This window comes from Hemiscyllium ocellatum, chromosome 15 (assembly GCF_020745735.1).
Source record: "Hemiscyllium ocellatum isolate sHemOce1 chromosome 15, sHemOce1.pat.X.cur, whole genome shotgun sequence".
NCBI lineage: Eukaryota > Metazoa > Chordata > Chondrichthyes > Orectolobiformes > Hemiscylliidae > Hemiscyllium > Hemiscyllium ocellatum.
The window spans coordinates 56,896,126-56,913,106 of record NC_083415.1 but is presented as its reverse complement, the minus strand read 5'-3'; the positions used below and the strand labels follow the sequence as shown (position 1 = coordinate 56,913,106).

The following is a 16,981-nucleotide window of genomic DNA, read 5'->3' as shown; positions in this document are numbered from 1 at the left end:
ACCCATCCAGACCCATTCCCCTACCCTATATTTATCCCTGACTAATGCACCTGATACTATGAGGTAAAAACAATGACTGCAGATGAAACCAGATTCTGGATCAGTCCAAAGTGCAGCTGCCTGAACTGCTGTGCTCTTCCAGCACCACTGATCCAGCACCTAATACTATGGACAATTTAGCATGACCTATTCACCTGACCTGCACATCTTTGGATTGGACAAGACACAGTGGAGAACTTATCTGCATTTATGCAAATTGTGCCGTTGGCTCTTTAACGTCCACTTGAGGGGGTAGATAGAATTTATTATATCTGACATGAAAGGTACATCTTGGAGAGCTACACAATTTTACAGAAGTGTTGGAGGGTCTTGACATCACAAAAGGCCCTCTCCTGCTCCTTGGATGCTGCTGGACCTGCTGTGCTTTTCCAGCCCCACACGCTTGATATTAAATGTACTGGCAAAGGACAGAAGCTCGGTTAGCTAACAGGAAACAGGGAGCATGTATAAATGCAGTTTGGAAGATTTTGAAGAGTTTGGAAAAGTAAAGCATCCCAGGGACCAGTGCTGGAGACTCAGCTACTTACAATCCAGATCAATGATTGGATGGAGGGACTGAAGGTAGTCGCTAAATTTGCAGATGACACCAAAATAGATGGGAAGGTAGATGTACAGAGGACATGAGGTGGTGGGGAGGAGTTTTATCCAGCCCTGAAGAATGGGAAACATAAGGAACACGGTGAAATTTTGAGCCGTGTGCGCAACTCGCCCTCCCTCTGGCAGGATGAGGTGCAATGATACAGTCTGTGGCGTGTTTGCTTTATATCGGAAGCAATAAATTGGGCACTTGTAAAACATTTACATGTCAAGTATACCCATTGACATGAAATTGTGTTCAATAAAGTTTTGCCTTTAAGATGAAGTCAGTGAGGTGCATGAAAATCTCATGGCACCCACTTGTGATTGCACAAAGATGGCCTGCACCATTCGGCTGTGTGCGTTGTGAGTATGGTGTGGGGTTTTACATGATTAACTCCATAGCACAAGCAAAGGGAGCAAGAGAAAGGATCCCTGCCTGGGGCTTGGGTCTGGGAAATGTGGCTCAGTCCTGAAGGGGCATGAGGATTGTGGGTTGGGGCCATCGTCAAGTGAAGTGGGAAAGGCCTGGAGACCTGGCTGTGCTGGGGTCTTGGTGGGGGGCAGTCATGGAGTCATACAGGACAGAAACAGACTCTTCGGTCCAACCAGTCCATGTGAACATAATGGAGGAGAAAGTGTGGACTGCAGATGCTGGAGATCAGAGCTGAAAATGTGTTGCTGGAAAAGCCCAGCAGGTCAGGCAGCATCCAAGGAGCAGGAGAATCGACATTTCGGGCATGAGCCGATTTCCTGAAGAAGGGCTCATGCCCGAAACGTCAATTCTCCTGCTCCTTGGATGCTGCCTGACCTGCTGGGCTTTTCCAGCAACACATTTTCAGCACGTGAGCATAATCCCAAACTAAACTAGCCCCACCTGCCTGCTCCTGGTCCCTATCCCTCCAAACCTTTCCAATTCATGTACTTATCTAAGGCTTTTTAAATGTTGTAATTGTGCTCACACCCACCACTTCCTCAGGAAGTTCATTCCACAAGCGAACCACCCTCTGTGTAAAAGACTTGGCCTTCGTGTCATTTTTAAATCTCTCTCCTCTCACCTTACAGTCGGCCAAAGTAAAAGAAATAAAGAACCTGAAGGGCAAAGTCCTCACTATCCAAATGTGTGTCAGGCCTGCACGCTGAGAATGGTGAGTACCGCACTCAACACTGCGATGAACAAACACCACATTGTTTCTTCCACAATAAAAGAAATGTCCCTAACTCACCACAACCATCAGGCATGCCAACACACTCAGCTCTCTGAGTAATATCTCAACAGTAAGAACAATGCACACATGTATAAAATTAAAACATTGTGAAACATTCAGAAGTGAACTATAATTTTGAAAAACATCTATGCCACACTTTCACTCTTCAGTCTAATAGTAATGGCAGTCGAGTTGGATAAAACTTTCTGGCCATGAGGTGGGACGTCCCAGTTTGGTGAAGGGCTCTTTAATACGCTGTAACTATGAGACCACAACTGGAGTCTGATGTACAGCCTTGGTCTCCTTACTCACAAAAGGATGTAAGAGCATCAGAAGCTGTTCACTTGACTGGTAACTGGAATGATGCATTATTTTATTAGAAATGATTGGACTGGTTAAGCCTGTGTCCACTAGAGTTTAGACGAATGAAAGGTATTATTTTAAATATGGAAGACCTTCACGGGGACTTGACGGGGTGGATGTGAAAATTCTGATGAAGAGTCACTGGACCCGAAGCATTAACTCTGCTTTCTCTGCCAGACCTGCTGAGTTTCTCCAGCGGTTTCGGTTTGTGCTTCCAATTTCCAGCATCCGCAGTTCTTTGAGGTTTTTGTTGGGTGTTTTGCCATTGCAAGAGACCACAAATGGAGGACAATGTTTAAAATTAAGGGATCTCCCATTCAAGACAGAAATGAGGGTAACTTTTTTTCACTCAGAGAGTCTCAAGGCGTGAGATTCTCTTCCCTAGAAGTTCATGGAGGCTGGGCCATTGACTAGTTTTAAAACAGAGCCAGATACATTCTTGATCGAGAAGGGAGTGGAAGGTTGTCAGGGTAAGAGAGGAAAGAAAATTTGAGAGCACAATGATTTTATTGACTACTGAAGTGGACTGAAAGGTCTGAATGACTTATTGCTGCTCTTAATTTGCATGTCTCAGTGTAAATGGGTGCTCTAAAGGGTTTATTAGAGGAAATGGAGAGACAGAAGGACTCTGGGAGAAAATCCAAGAGCCCAGGGCTGTATTCAGTTTAGTGGGAGGCAGTATGATACAGTAAAGGGATGGAAAACAGAGATGTCAGGGAGACATGTCTGGAGTGCAATGAGACAGTTCAGTGGTGTGATGGCATGATCAAAAGACATATCTTATTCTTTTTCATGTAGCAATTCAATGTGTTCCCAAACAGCAGGTTGCAATAGTCTTGTGTGTCACTAACCTGGTGTGTCTACATCTTCAATTCTGCCCGCCAACCAATAGCGGATGCCGCAGTTTTTAATCCTTACATCCAGAATGAGAGTTTCTCATAATGGAGATCATTACTGTGGGGCTCCATGTTTCCGCTCCTTTAATTTCATGCTGAATCTGCTACATCTGCTTGCGATATTTACTGAGCATCGGCGAGGCTACCAGTTCACATCTGGAGTCTAGACTTACTGACTCTATGGGTTGGGCTCCTTCGTTATGCTATATCCCTTCCCAATCGGCCACTGTTTGCTTAGGTGGCCCGTGGGTAATTGGTATCAAAGTGGTTTACTCTATTACGGGGAACACATTTACAGAGATAAGAGACAGCGGAGAAGCCCTCTGTCTGTCGCCAGAGGAGAGGGCGCTTGGTCACAGATTTCCATTGCTCACCAAATTGCTTCCACAAATGGATTCTTACTTGTCAAACTTTGGTCAGAGAGTTATAGACAGTGGAATTCTGTTGCCAGCACTCCACAATCTTACCCAGAGTGCAGTGAACATTCATTCTGGGCAATTTGAGGGGAGGGGTCATTGAAAATGTGGTAGTGATCAAGAGATATATTGTGACTTGCCTAATTACCCAAATCTTCAATTATGTTTTGTGGATGTCAATGTACAAACACAACATAATCATATAAGACTTATTTTCTGCTACTGTAATGGAAGGATTGGCATATTTGAGATAGATGCATTCATCATCCCAATACTAATGTCACACACTGTGCACTACAACAGCACACTCCTTCAACAGCACACTCCAACCAGAAGGACAAGTGCAGCAAAACACATGGGAACACCACCCTCTGCAAGTTCCTCTCTGAGTTGAACGGGGTGGGGTGGGGTGGGGTGGAATCTCATAGAGACTTATAAAATTCTAATGGGACTAGATAGGGTGGATACAGGGAGGACATTCCCAATGGTAGGTGTGGCCAGAACCAGGGGTCACATTCTGAGGACTCAGGGTAGACCATTTAGGATGGAGATGAGGAGATGTTTCTTCACCCAAAGGGTAGTGACCCCACGGAATTTATTACAACAGGAAGTAGCTGATGCCAAAACATTGAATGTATTCAAGATTTGGCTAGATGTAGCACTTGGAGCGAATGGGGTCAAAGGTTATGGGGAGAAAGCAGGACTGAGTCAGATGATCAGCCGACTCACCTCCTCCAGCTCCTACCTTCTATGTTTCTATGAGCTGCTCTCCATCCTGACTTGGAACTATCTTGATGTTCCTTCCCTGTCACTGGGTCAAATTCTTGGCATCTCTGATAGTATAAAAACAGAAAGTGTAGGAGAAATTCAGCAGGTAGCATCTGTGGAGAGAGAAACAGAGTCAATGGCTTGAGTCCAGGGACTCTTCTTCAGAACAGAACAACTCTCGCTTTCTGTAACTCCCTGAAATTGTGTGCTTCCTTCTTCTGCAAAGGAAGAAACCAGAATATGAGAGAATCCTTTTGTGAAAAAGGAGGGAGGGACAATATTTGTGGAAGGCGACCACAGGACTTAAATTTGAAAGGGTGGCGGGGGATGGGGGGGTGGAGGAGGAGTTCAGCGGGGGATGTGAGGACAGCGGGGGATGTGAGGAGGTGCCTGCATGAAGAGGAAGGAGTGGAGCTGTGGTTACCCCTTGCCCAAAAAACACCAGTTTAGTCAGGCTGTGGGGTTTGGCACCTGAACATGTGATGCCACTGCCCTCTCCCATGCCCCTGAGGGCTCTCCTATATTCATCCAAGTTGGGAACAGGAAGCAGCCTCCTCCCTCAGGCACTGCCATCCACTCCAGCTTGGTTTGAGAGGAGGGGGGTCTCCTCAGATCCTGTCCCATAGCACCTCCATAAGACCATAAACCATAGGAGTGGAAGTAAGGCCATTTGGCCCATCGAGTCCACTCTGCCTTTCAATCATGGCCGATGGGCATTTCAATTCCACTTACCCGCACTCTCTGCATCTTTCCCAGGTCTCCTCTCCATTCCTGTCAATGCTTCGACTGGTAATTTGTGGCCGACCCCCTTCAGCCATGGTTTCCAATTTGGTGCAAGGTCCTGCCATTGACCATTCGTTTAACATTCAGTCTGATGTGTCCCATATTACCATTCCAAATGTGTCAACCCAGAGGCTTCCCAAAGCAGGGGTCAGGACACTGCACTGGGGTGGGGTCACGGGGCTCTGAGGCAGCAGAGACCCACGTCAAGCTCTAACCAACATATAACAGCAGCACTCTCATCCAGACAGACAGGTTCCTACTCTCACTCCCTCATCCCAGTTCCCCTCACTGAGGGATCACTGCAATATTGAAGCCTCGAATTGGAGGCACACTGGGAAAAGGTCTGAAAATCCCTGGCATGACATCTTTTCCGAGGGGGGGGTCACCTTCCCAAACATTCACTTTCTCTCGAAAAGAGCTCAACAATCACACCACACCAGGTTCTAGTCCAACAGGTTTATTTGAGATCACAAGCTTTCGGAACCTCGTTCCTCCTTCAGGTGCTAAGAAGGAGCAGCACTCTGAAAGCTTGTGCTTTCAAATAAACCTGTTGGACTACAACCTGGTGTGGTGTGAATTTTGACCTTGTCCACCCCAGTGCAACACCAGCACCTCCACATTCTTGAAACAAGAGTCAAGTTACCAATGTTAGTCTGTTTGTGAAAATCTGGATGAAATTATTCACTCTGGATTGACACATTGAATAAGATACTGCTGGGTGGTGTTGCTGACTGTAAATGGACATGATCCAAACACTTTATTCACACTGTCTCCCATCATACCCCCCCAAGACCCTTTCCTCCCCTTGCCGATAGATTAGATTCCCTACAATGTGGAAACAGGCCCTTCAGCCCAACAAGTCCACACCAACCCTCTGAAGAGTAACCCACTCAGATCCATTCCCCAACCCTATATTTACCCCTGACTAATGCACCATAACACTATGGGCAATTTAGCATGCCAATTCACCTGACCTGCACATCTTTGTGATTGTGGGCAGAAACTGGAGCACCCGGAGGGGACCCACGCAGACAATGTGCAAATACCACACAGACAGTCGCCCGAAGTGGGAACCAAACCTGGGTCCCTGGTGCTGTGAGGCTTTTGGTGTTAACCACTGAGCCACCGTGCCAACTGTGCTGTCATCATAAAATTCATCACACACAAGTTACTTCTGTGATGTATGAATTTCACCGTGACTGGAATCGCATCAAACAGCATATCCCTCAGCTATTCATGACAAGCAAGGCGCTGGCTCATAGAGTCATAGAGATGTACAGCACAGAAACAGACCGTTTGGTCCATTCTGTCCACACTAACCAGATAAACCTGAATTAATCTTGTCCCATTTGCCAGCACTTGGCCCATATCCCTGTAAACCCTTCATATTCATTTACCCATCTTGATGCCTTTTAAATGTTGTAATTGTACCAGCCTCCACCACTTCCTCTGGCAGCTCATTCCATACACACACCACCCCTGCGTGAAAAAGTTGCCCCTTAGGTCCTTCTTATATTTTTCCCCCTCACCCTAAACTTACACCCTCTAGTTCTGAACTCCCCCACCCCAGGGAAAAGACTTTGACTATTCACCCTATCCAGGCCCCTCATGATTTTATAAACCTCTATAAGGTAATCCCTCAGCCTCCAATGCTCCAGGGAAAACAGCCCCAGCCTGTTCAGCCTCGCCCTATAGCTCAAACCCTCCAACCTTGGACACATCCTTGTAAATCTTTTCTGAACCCTTTCAAGTTTCATAACATCCTTGCTACAGCAGGGAGACCAGAACTGAACGCAGTATTCCAAAAGTGGCTAGCCAATGTCCTGTACAGCCGCAACATGACCTCTCAACTCCTATACTCAATGCACTGACCAATAAACGCAAGCATACCAAATACCTTCTTCACTATCCTGTCTACCTGCAATTACACCTTCAAGGGACTATGAACCTGCACTCCAAGGTCTCTTTCCTGGGAATGTTTACAGTAAAATGAATGAATTGAATGGGAATGGAGTTATTCCTAACCTCAGTTTATTTGACTGGGGAAACAGTTTGATTGTGTACAATGTGGAAACACACTTTGTCATGTTTACTTGCAAGGGAGTAAAGGCTATATCTTTGTAACTAGCGAACAGAGGGGTCAGCAAAGATGACAGTCTTGGCTTCGTGTTCACATTCATATCTAATTCAGAAAGGTAAAAGTTTACCATCAGAGGTTTAAAGCATCCACTCCAACTGAACCCAGGCCTGTACACCATCCCAGTCACCCCCTCCCCTCCACCCCTCCCAGCACTGCCTGAAGACGTATAGGGGAGCTCGCTTTGATGGAGTCCATAAGACCATAAGCCAGAGGAATGGAAGTAAGGCCATTCAGCCAATCGAGTCCACTCCGCCATATAATCATGGCTGATGGGCATTTCAATGCCACCCACCTGCACTCTCCCCATATTCCCTAATTCCTTGTGAGATTAAGAATTTATCAATCTCTGCCTTGAAGACATTTAAAGTCCCGGCCTCCACTGCACTCTGCGGCAATGAATTCCACAGGCCCACCACTCTCTTGCTGAAGAAACGTCTCCTCTTTTCTGTTTTAAATTGACCCCCTCTCATTCTAAGGCTGTGCCGTGAGTTTCCCAGTGTCCACCCTTTTTAAGCCATGCATTATCTTGTAATCGATCGTGTCAGTCGAGTCAATCCATCACGTAACAATGGGGTGAGGAAAGGTCACTTTAATACCTCCATCTTGGTCAGTCACAACAAAACATCTTATTCTTTTATCTTGTTGAGCACTTGGTTATCCCACTTCAACTGAGATTGGTTAGCCAGGTCAAAAATGAAGGAAACTTAATTCCAGGGTAATCTTGAAAGAGAAATTTTATTGCCCATGCCCCTGAGAAATAACAAAACATGACAACAAACACACACATATCCAGGTTATAAATTTACAATTACAGAGGGGAAGGGTATCTGGTATAGACAGGAAGGTATTTTAAATTTTTTAGAAACTTCGGCTGTGAGAATATAAAACCCTGAGTCCAACTCTTTAGCTGCTGTGTTGTTCCTCTATAAAGACAAAGTTATAGATGTCCCATGAATCACCATTGCTGTTCTAAGATGCTCATTGGGTAGTTTCTGAGTTGGAGGGAGATTGAGAGACAGAGGAAGAGAGGAGCATCCAGTATCCTTGCTGTTATCAGTTCACGTTGCTTTTCCTCACAGCTTTTTGGGTCAAATTAAGCTGCTGAAATATGATTTATTTGCATTTTTCAAGTTTTGCTCCATTGTCTTTATTAATTTGAACATTCCACAAGTAACCTTTCACTTCCATTTTGTGAAGTTATCATGTAAAAGAGAGTAAAACTAGTATCGTGACGCCTCATTGAGTTTCAGTACCTCTTGATTGAAATGGTCACTTTGAGGCAGTCAGTTCCATGTGGGTTGCCTGCCGTTGTCAATGGATCTCAGCAGCCACATTCAATCAGTAATGTCCCTTCAAAACCCATGTTTAGACCATGAGAGTTTCAGCTATTAAACTCCAAATGGTTGAATAAAAGTTGAACTCTGATAGTCTGCTTTCACTACTCTCATAACAATATCTATCTATGTCTCAACCTGAATCATTAAATCGGCTGGTCTAGTCTGGGATTATGATGTGCACAAATTGACTGTCGTGTTTTCTACTTCATAAGAGGGACTATACTTCATAAGCTGCTATCTAAATGCAAATTATTGCTTTCAAATATTAAAATAAAACAAGTTATTTTCATGCTGTTATGATTTTATTACTGGGTTTCATGAAGCAGATGATCAATCTTTAATTCCTGGAGATTTCTGACCATTCTTGGACAATCTGTAATCCAAGTAGAGGTGGACAAAACCAGATGTCACACAATGCCAGGTTATAGTCAGGTGACAAAGGAGCAGAGCTCCGAAAGCTGGTGATTTCAAGTCAACCTGTTGGACTATAACCTAGTGTCATGTGACTTCTGACTTTATCCACCCCCCCCAATCCAACACCAGCACTTCCACATCAATAGCGGGGGAAAATTGCTCTTGGCACAGGGCGCAAACAATTAATGGTATTATTCCCGAAATGACTAGGGAAGTCATGCTGATCAAACTAATGACATCTAAGCTAAGAAGCCTCTGAATCATGATGGCCTTTCTCCTGGGTACTTAAGGGAAGCTGGGAATGAGGTGGTAGGTGCATTAATGATAATTTTTCAAAGTTTGCCAGAGTCTGGAAAAGTTCCATCAGATTGGAAAGTCGCAAATGTAACTTTTTTATCCTAGCAGGGAAGGAAGCAGAAACTATAAGCTAGCTAGATTCACACCTGGCTTGGGGAAGGTTTTAGAATTAACCATTGAGGAGTTTATAGTTGTGAACACAGAAAATCTCAAGATAATTGGGAAGAGCCGACATGGATTGTCAAAGGGAAATGATGCTTCATAGATATGAATTTGAAACCCAAACAGATCGGCCACTGAATGGGAAAGCAGCCTCGATGAGCTGAATGGCCTGCTTCTGCACTTGGAGTCCTACAGCACGGAAACAGACCCTTCACTCCAACCAGTCCGTGCTGAACATAACCCCTAACTAGATTAGAGTGGTGCGCGAAAAGCACAGCAGGTCAGGCAGCATCCAAGGAGCAGGAAAATTGACGTTTCGGGCAAAAGCCCTTCATCAGTAATAGAGGCAGGGTGCCTTCAGAGTGGAGAGATAAATGAGAGGGGGATGGGCGTGGGGAGAAAGTAGCATAGAGTACATGGTTGAAGAGCTTCAGGGCAGAGGAGATGACCTGGGGGTTGCAGTGAGAGAGAGAGACTACTGAGATTCTTGTAGAGAGGGGAGGAAAAATCCCTAACTAAATTAGTCCCACCTGCCTGCTCCTGACCCATATCCCTCCAAACCTTTCTTACCCATGTACTTGTTTAATTGTTGTTGAAATGTTGTGACTGTACACACATGCACCACTTCCTGAGGAAGTTCATTTCACACCCGAACCACCCTCTGTGTCAAACATTTGCCTCTCATGGCTTTTTTAAAATCTCAGCTTAAAAAATGTGCCTCCTAGTCTTGAAGTGCCCCATCTTGGGGAAAAAAATCCCCTACCCATTAACCTTGTCTATACCCCTCGCCATTCTATTAACCTCTGTAAGACTTTTCTGATGTCTGCAAAACCAAAATGTGAAACGCCGATTCAGCCTCCCACCAAAACCGACCTCCGCGTTCCCTCCCCCGCCCCCTTTTATTGAGATGAGAAAGGCGCAGTACTGAAGTGGGACACACCAAGGAGTGAGAGATGAATAGAGGAGTCAACACAGCTGGCGGCTGCTTAACAGCTGACTCCAATCGCTATGGTGAGAGATAGTCTCCTAGCAACAGCCCGAGCATCAATCTTCCCAGGCTGGAAGCTTTAGTGTACAGACAAGAATTCTCCAAAGGATTGAAAGGAACACACCTGCAGTCGGACACAGAGAGGACAGTATCGTGTGAGGAGGGTGCAATCAATTCACGCAAAGCAACGTGGTGAGCTGGGAGATGCGAGCGTCCTTTCTTTTTGACCCAATCTCCGTGTCTCCACCTGGGCTTTTGTACATTTGCTTCTCCTGTCTCTCTTTCACTGCCAGAAGCAAATCGATAAGAGAACGGAGCAAGAAAAGACAGGATGAGTGAACAGTGTGGAGTAGCATGGGGCTAGTGGGAGAGGCATGTTACTTGCTGTGATGCTGGAGGTCTGGGATCAGATGGTTCCATTGCCAAGCTGGTGGTACATGCAGGGGTGAGATTGGTTCCCTTTCGACTCAGTGCTGAAGGTGCTGTATCTAGGAGGAGCGGGTGTTGAGATATCAGTGGAAATTGCCCTCAGTAAGCGGTGCTGCCAATCTAGCGAGCTTCCCAACCCAACCGAACATGCCCAGAAAATGCAGTTGAGGTTGAACCTGTGGAGTCACAGTGGGATTAATACTCAATTGGGTTTCATGGCTGTGGACAACCACCTGATGAAGGAGCAGTGCTCCGAAAGCTAGTGCTTTCAATTAAACCTGTTGGATTATAACCTGGTGTTGTGTGATTTTTAACTTTGTTCACCTCAGTCCAACATCTGCATCTCCAAATCATGCCCCTCATGATTTTGTAAACCTCTATAAGGTCACCCCCACAACCTCTGATGCTCCAGGGAAAGCAGCCCCAGCCCATTTAGCCTTTCCCTATAGCTCACACCCTCCAACCTTGGCAATATCCTTGTAAGTCATTCAATCATTTCAATTAGGTGGATTCAAAGTTGCTAGGAAGACTGCTTTATAGACAGGCAGGAGGTTGGAAGAACACAGCAAGCCAGGCATCATCAGGAGGTGGAGTAGTCGACGTTTTGGGTGTAACCCTTCTTCAGGACTGGGGGTGGGTCTGGGGGGAGTTGCAGATAAAGGAGGATGTGGGGGCAGGATGATGAAGTGGGGATAGGTGAAGACAGGCAGAGGGTATGATCTGGTTGGTCAATGGGAGGAATTAATCCGGTTGGTGGCAGGGAGGGAGTGGAGCTAGGAAGGGAGTCGGGGGATGGGAAGGGAGGGTATTTGAAATTGGAGAACTCAATGTTGAGTCCTCCGGGTTGTAGTCTGCACAGGCAGAAGATGAGGTGTTGTTCCTCCAATTTGCGGTCTGATTCTCTGTGGCAATGGAAGAGGCTAAGGATGGTCATGAGGGAACTGTAGCAGTCCTCCACGCATTTGGGAAAGGGAGGCCTTGAACTGGGGGAGGGTAGAGGAGAGGGATTGGAGGTGACTCCACATAGCTGAGAGGGTGGAGCGGAGAGTCTGGAGAGAGAATTGTTGGTGGAGGTATTGGAGCAATAGCAAGTATGGAGCATCAAAGTTGGGTCCAAATTTGGAGGGTTTAAAATGTACCTGTAGGCCTTGAGGGGTGAGATGGTCACAAAGCTACCCCCACACCCACCCCCAGTCCTGAAGAAGGGTTACACCCAAAACGTTGACTTCTCCACCTCCTGATGCTACCCGGCTTCCTGCGATCTTCCAGCCTCCTGCCTGTCTACCTTGGATTCCAGCATCTGCAGTTCTTTTGTCTCTAAGGAAGACAGCTTTGTGAAAGAAGGCATCAACATCCCCAAAACTGTTCCTGACCTCACCCTCAGAAGCTTGAGACCTCATCCCATAGCTCTATATTTCTGCTGCATTGTCCAACAGCACAGAGAGCACTGTGGTACAATACACTTTGGTTGGCCTGCTTTGTACCAGAGAAAGGAAGGGTTTGCATTTATATGAAGCCTATTACATTCTCAGGCTTTTCTGAAACACTTAGGCAATAAGAGAGGGCAGCCTCTGCTGCTACATCACCAATTGCAGCAGCTAATTTGTGCATAGGAAGCGCCCATTGTAAGCACATGATGTATGAGCAATGTTTGGTATTGGTTGAGAGATAACCAATGATGAAGGGCTTTTGCCCGAAACATCAATTTTCCTGCTCCTTGGATGCTGCCTGACCTGCTGTGCTTTTCCAGCACCACTCTAATCATGAAACATCCAAAGTTTAAGGGACTGAAATCTGTTTCCCAGTTCCCTGGTGTTATATATCTAGAAATGGCAAAATGCTTGGAGTGTAGGTTCATAGCTCCTTTAAAGTGGAGTCGCAGATAGATAGGATAGTGAAGAAGGCATTTGGTATGCTTTCCTTTATTGGTCAGAATATTGAGTACAGGAGCTGGGAAGTCATGTTGCAGCTGTAGAGGGCATTGGTTAGGCCACTGTTGGAATATTGTGCGCAATTCTGGTCTCCTCCCCATCGGAAAGATGTTGTGAAATTTGAAAGGGTTCAGAAAAGATTTACAAGGATGTTGCCAGGGTTGGAAGATTGAGCTATAGGGAAACAGGCTGGGGCTGTTTTCCCTGGAGTGTCAGAGGCTGAGGGGTGACCTTATAGAGGTTTACAAAATTATAAGGGGCATGGATAGGATAAATAGACAAAGTCTTTTCTCTGGGGTGGGGGAGTCCAGAACTAAAGGGCATAGGTTTAGGGTGAGAGGGGAAAGATATAAAAGAGACCTAAGGGGCAACTTTTTCAGCTTTGAAGAGGGTGCAGAAGAGATTTGCCAGGATGCTGCCTGGATTGAGTGTATTAACTATAGGGAAAGGTTGGACAAACATGGATGGTTTTCACTGGATCATCGGAGGCTTGGGGGGGGGGGGGTGCAACCTGATCGAATTATATAAAATTATGGATAGTCAGTGTCTTTCCAAGGCTGGAACTGACAAATACCAACGATTAAGGTGAGAATGGGAAATTTTTAAGGTGATGTGTGAGGCAGGTTTATTACACAGAGGGTGGTAGGCGCCTAGAACGCACTGCCAGGGGAGGTGATGGAATGATAACAATGTTTAAGAGGCATTTAGACAGGCACATGAGCAGGCAGGGAATAGAAGGATATGGATCATGTTGCAGGCAGATAGGATTTGTTTAGAATGGCATTATGGTTGGTATAGATATGGTAAGCATTATACATTAGCAATCTGGACAAAGGAACTGAGGGCATTGTTGCTAAATTTGGAGATGACACAGGGATGGGTAGACGGACAGAAAGCATTGAGGAAGTGGGAAGGTTGCAGGGGACCTGGACAGGCTGAGGGAGCAGGCAAAGAAGTGGCAGATGGAATACAACGGAGGAAAGTATGAGGTTATGCACTTTGTAGGAAGAATGACGACCCAGACTATCTTCTAAATGGGAACAAGATTCAGAAATCTGAAGCACAAAGGGACTTGGGAGTCCTAGTTCAGTATTCCCTCAAGGTTAACATGCAGGTTCAGTTAGGAAGGTAAATGCAACGTTAGCATTAATTGCAAAAGGACTAGAAAACAAAAGCAAAGATATCCAGCTGAGGCTGTATAAGGCTTTGGACAGACTGCATTTGGAATATTGTGAGCAGTTTTGGGGCCCATATCGAAGGAAGGATATGCTGGCGTTGGAGAGGGTCCAGAGGAGATTTACAAGAATGGTCCAGGAAATTAAGGCTTTGTCATGTGAGGAGAGGTTGTGGACTCTGGGTTTGTACTTGATGGAGTTTAGAAGGATGAGGGGGGAATCTGATTGAAATGTACAGAATACTGAGGAGATAGAGTGGATGAGGAAAAGATGCTGACTCACAGCGCCAGAGATCCAGGTTCAATTCCCGCCTCAGGCAACTGTCTATGTGGAGTTTGTACATTCTCCCCGTGTCTGCGTGGGTTTCCTCCCACAGTCCAAAAATGTGCAGGTCCGGTGAACTGGCCATGCTAAATTGCCAGTAGTGTTAGTTAAGGGGTAAATGTAGGGGAATGGGTCTGGGTAGGTTGCTCTTCAGAGGGTCGGTGTGGACTTGATGGGCCGAAGGACCTGTTTCCACACTGTTAGCGATCTAATCTAATCTAATGTTTCCACTAGTAAGAGAGACTAGCTCCCGAGGGCGGCAAAGGCCATTGACTTGCCTTCTCTGAGGATTGAACTCAGAACCTTCAGATTATGAGACTGACGCTCTGCCTACTGCGCTAAGAAGGCCAGCGCACAGCCTCAGATTGAAGGGATGGCCCTTTAGAACTGAGATGGGGAGGAATTTTCAGCCAGAGGGTGGTGAATCTGTGGAACTCATTGCCTCAGCAAGCTGTGGAGACCAAGTCATTGAGTGTCTTTAAGACAGAGATAGATAGGGTCCTGATTAATAAGGAGAGCAAGGGTAACTGGAGAAGGCAGGAGAATGGAGTTGAGAAACATATCAACAATGATCAAACGGCGGAGCATACTTGATGGGCCAAATGGCTTAATTCTCTCCCATATTTTATGGATTTATGGTCTCAAGGTAAAAACGCTAAAGTCCCAGAGAACTACAGGATTGTTCTCTCATTAGAAAGAGACACTGATGGTGGTTTAACCTGAGGGTCACTGCCTGTTAACTAATGATGTCCACAGCCTTAAAAGGAATAAGTTGCATTTGTATAGCACTTTTCATGACCTTTTTAGCATATTGTAAACTCATTACAGTCAAAACAAAGTACTTTTGAATTAAAAAAAGAGTAAGTTTTGGAAATATTCAGCAGGTCTGGCAGTACAATGGAGAGAGACATAGAGTAAACATTTTGAATCCAGTATGAACCGAAAAAAAATGTCAACTAAAAACTTTAACTCTGTTTCACTCTCCACAAGTGCTGCCGGTTCTGGTTTTATCTCAGGTATCCAACATCTGTGGCAACTATTTTTAATAAAACACACTCTTGAAGTTTATTCTAATGTAAGAAACATGATTAGCAAGTTTCTGCACACAGCAATGCAATAAAAAGTCAGATCATGTTTCTTCAGTAATGTAATGTAAGTCAAGGGGTAAATATCAGTCAGAATTCCAGGGAGAATTGCCCTGCTGGAGTGCCGTGGGATCTCTCACCTCTGCCTGACAGGACAGACAGGACCTCAGTATAATATTTCATCTAACAACACAACATACCTTTAGCATTGCACTGGGAGAGCCAGCCTAGATTGTGAGCTGAGCTCTCTAGAATGGGATTCTCGATGAACCCAAAAAGAGCCTAAGGTAAAGGTGTTGAAAACTAACCTGCTAATATGACCCCACCTTTTTAAATAGTTTGGCAACTCCGTAAGCTTGGGAGTTATGGATTTACCTGTCATGAGTGTGATGAGGAGTACGTGTAATTATTGTCATAAGCTAGACAGAATGCTGCAGATGTCAGTATAATAATGCCACCTCCTCCCACGTTTAAATACTATTATGAAACTACAAACTAAGCGGATAACTTGGGTGGCACCAGACTTCCAAATGGTTAACTCAAGTAAAACAGAGGAGGATTTGGGCCAAGCTAATTGGCTAAATCCTTGTGGGAAGGGGCTAGGTGGATGAGTAATGTAAATTGCAGCAACGTAAAATGAAAACATTAATGGCAACTTTGCTCTATGCAATTTATAGAAATTATCCACATTCCCAAATGAAGGGAGCACTATTAGGGAGAACTCAAAACTGTGTGTGTGTGTGTGTGTGTGTGTGGACCAGGAAGACATTGACATTTGGGACCTTTAACTGCACCATGCTTCTAGCCTCTCTTGACAGCATCAACGCAGAGCCCCAGACTGGGAAGGGTTGCAAAGCATGCCAAGCAAGTGTCAGAGATGCCCCCATTGGCTGGTAACCTCAAGCCACATAAATAAATGAGGCTGAGCAGGGAGTTGAGAGGGACATATGGAAGTAGGGGGACTGTCAATGTGGACGCTGTCACTGATGCCAACTGCCAAGATGCGTGCCACCCTTATTTCCAGAGCTTGGGAGAGGCTGGGTCCTTATTCATGGCTGGTTCTGCTCTGCTCTCTGTTCCTGTCTGTCACCTCATCCTGTAAGAGCGAAGGCAGAATATCTCTGGTTGTGTTGGACTTTGTTCGGATGACATGTCCACCACAGGCAAATAGCTAGAGGCATGAAGAAACATCATGAAGTGGGTATGAGGCTGGCATCTTGGGGGGAGGCGATGGCCTAGTGGTACTAGTGCTGGATTATTAATCCAGAGTGTAAGCTCATGTTCTGGGGCCCTGGGGTGGAATCCCACCAGGACAGATGGAATTTGAATTCAATTTTTAAAAATATTGGAATTAAGAAATTAATGATGAAAGTGAAACCATTGCCGATGGCCATGGGGAAGCCCATCTGGTTCACTGATGCCTTTCAGGGAAGGAAATCTCTCATCCTAAATGTGACTGCAGACCCACAGCAATGTAGACTCTTAACTTTCGCTAACAATCCATCCCCTCCCTTCCTCAACACTGCCAGGGAATACAGGTAGATTTATCAATGTCAGGTGAAGGGATGGTCAGTTTTCGAGTGAGGGAGAACCCCCTCAGTCAGATTTACCCAGACTTAGTCACCATCA

The 16,981-nt window shown here is 45.6% G+C and overlaps 1 non-coding gene across 1 annotated transcript; it reads right to left on the bottom strand.

The window, feature by feature from the left end:
- Window positions 1-14,542: 14,542 nt before the first annotated feature.
- Window positions 14,543-14,615, bottom strand: trnam-cau (transfer RNA methionine (anticodon CAU)). The gene has a single exon. It is a non-coding gene; the product is annotated as a tRNA-Met (tRNA).
- Between the last annotated feature and the right edge of the window lie 2,366 nt (window positions 14,616-16,981).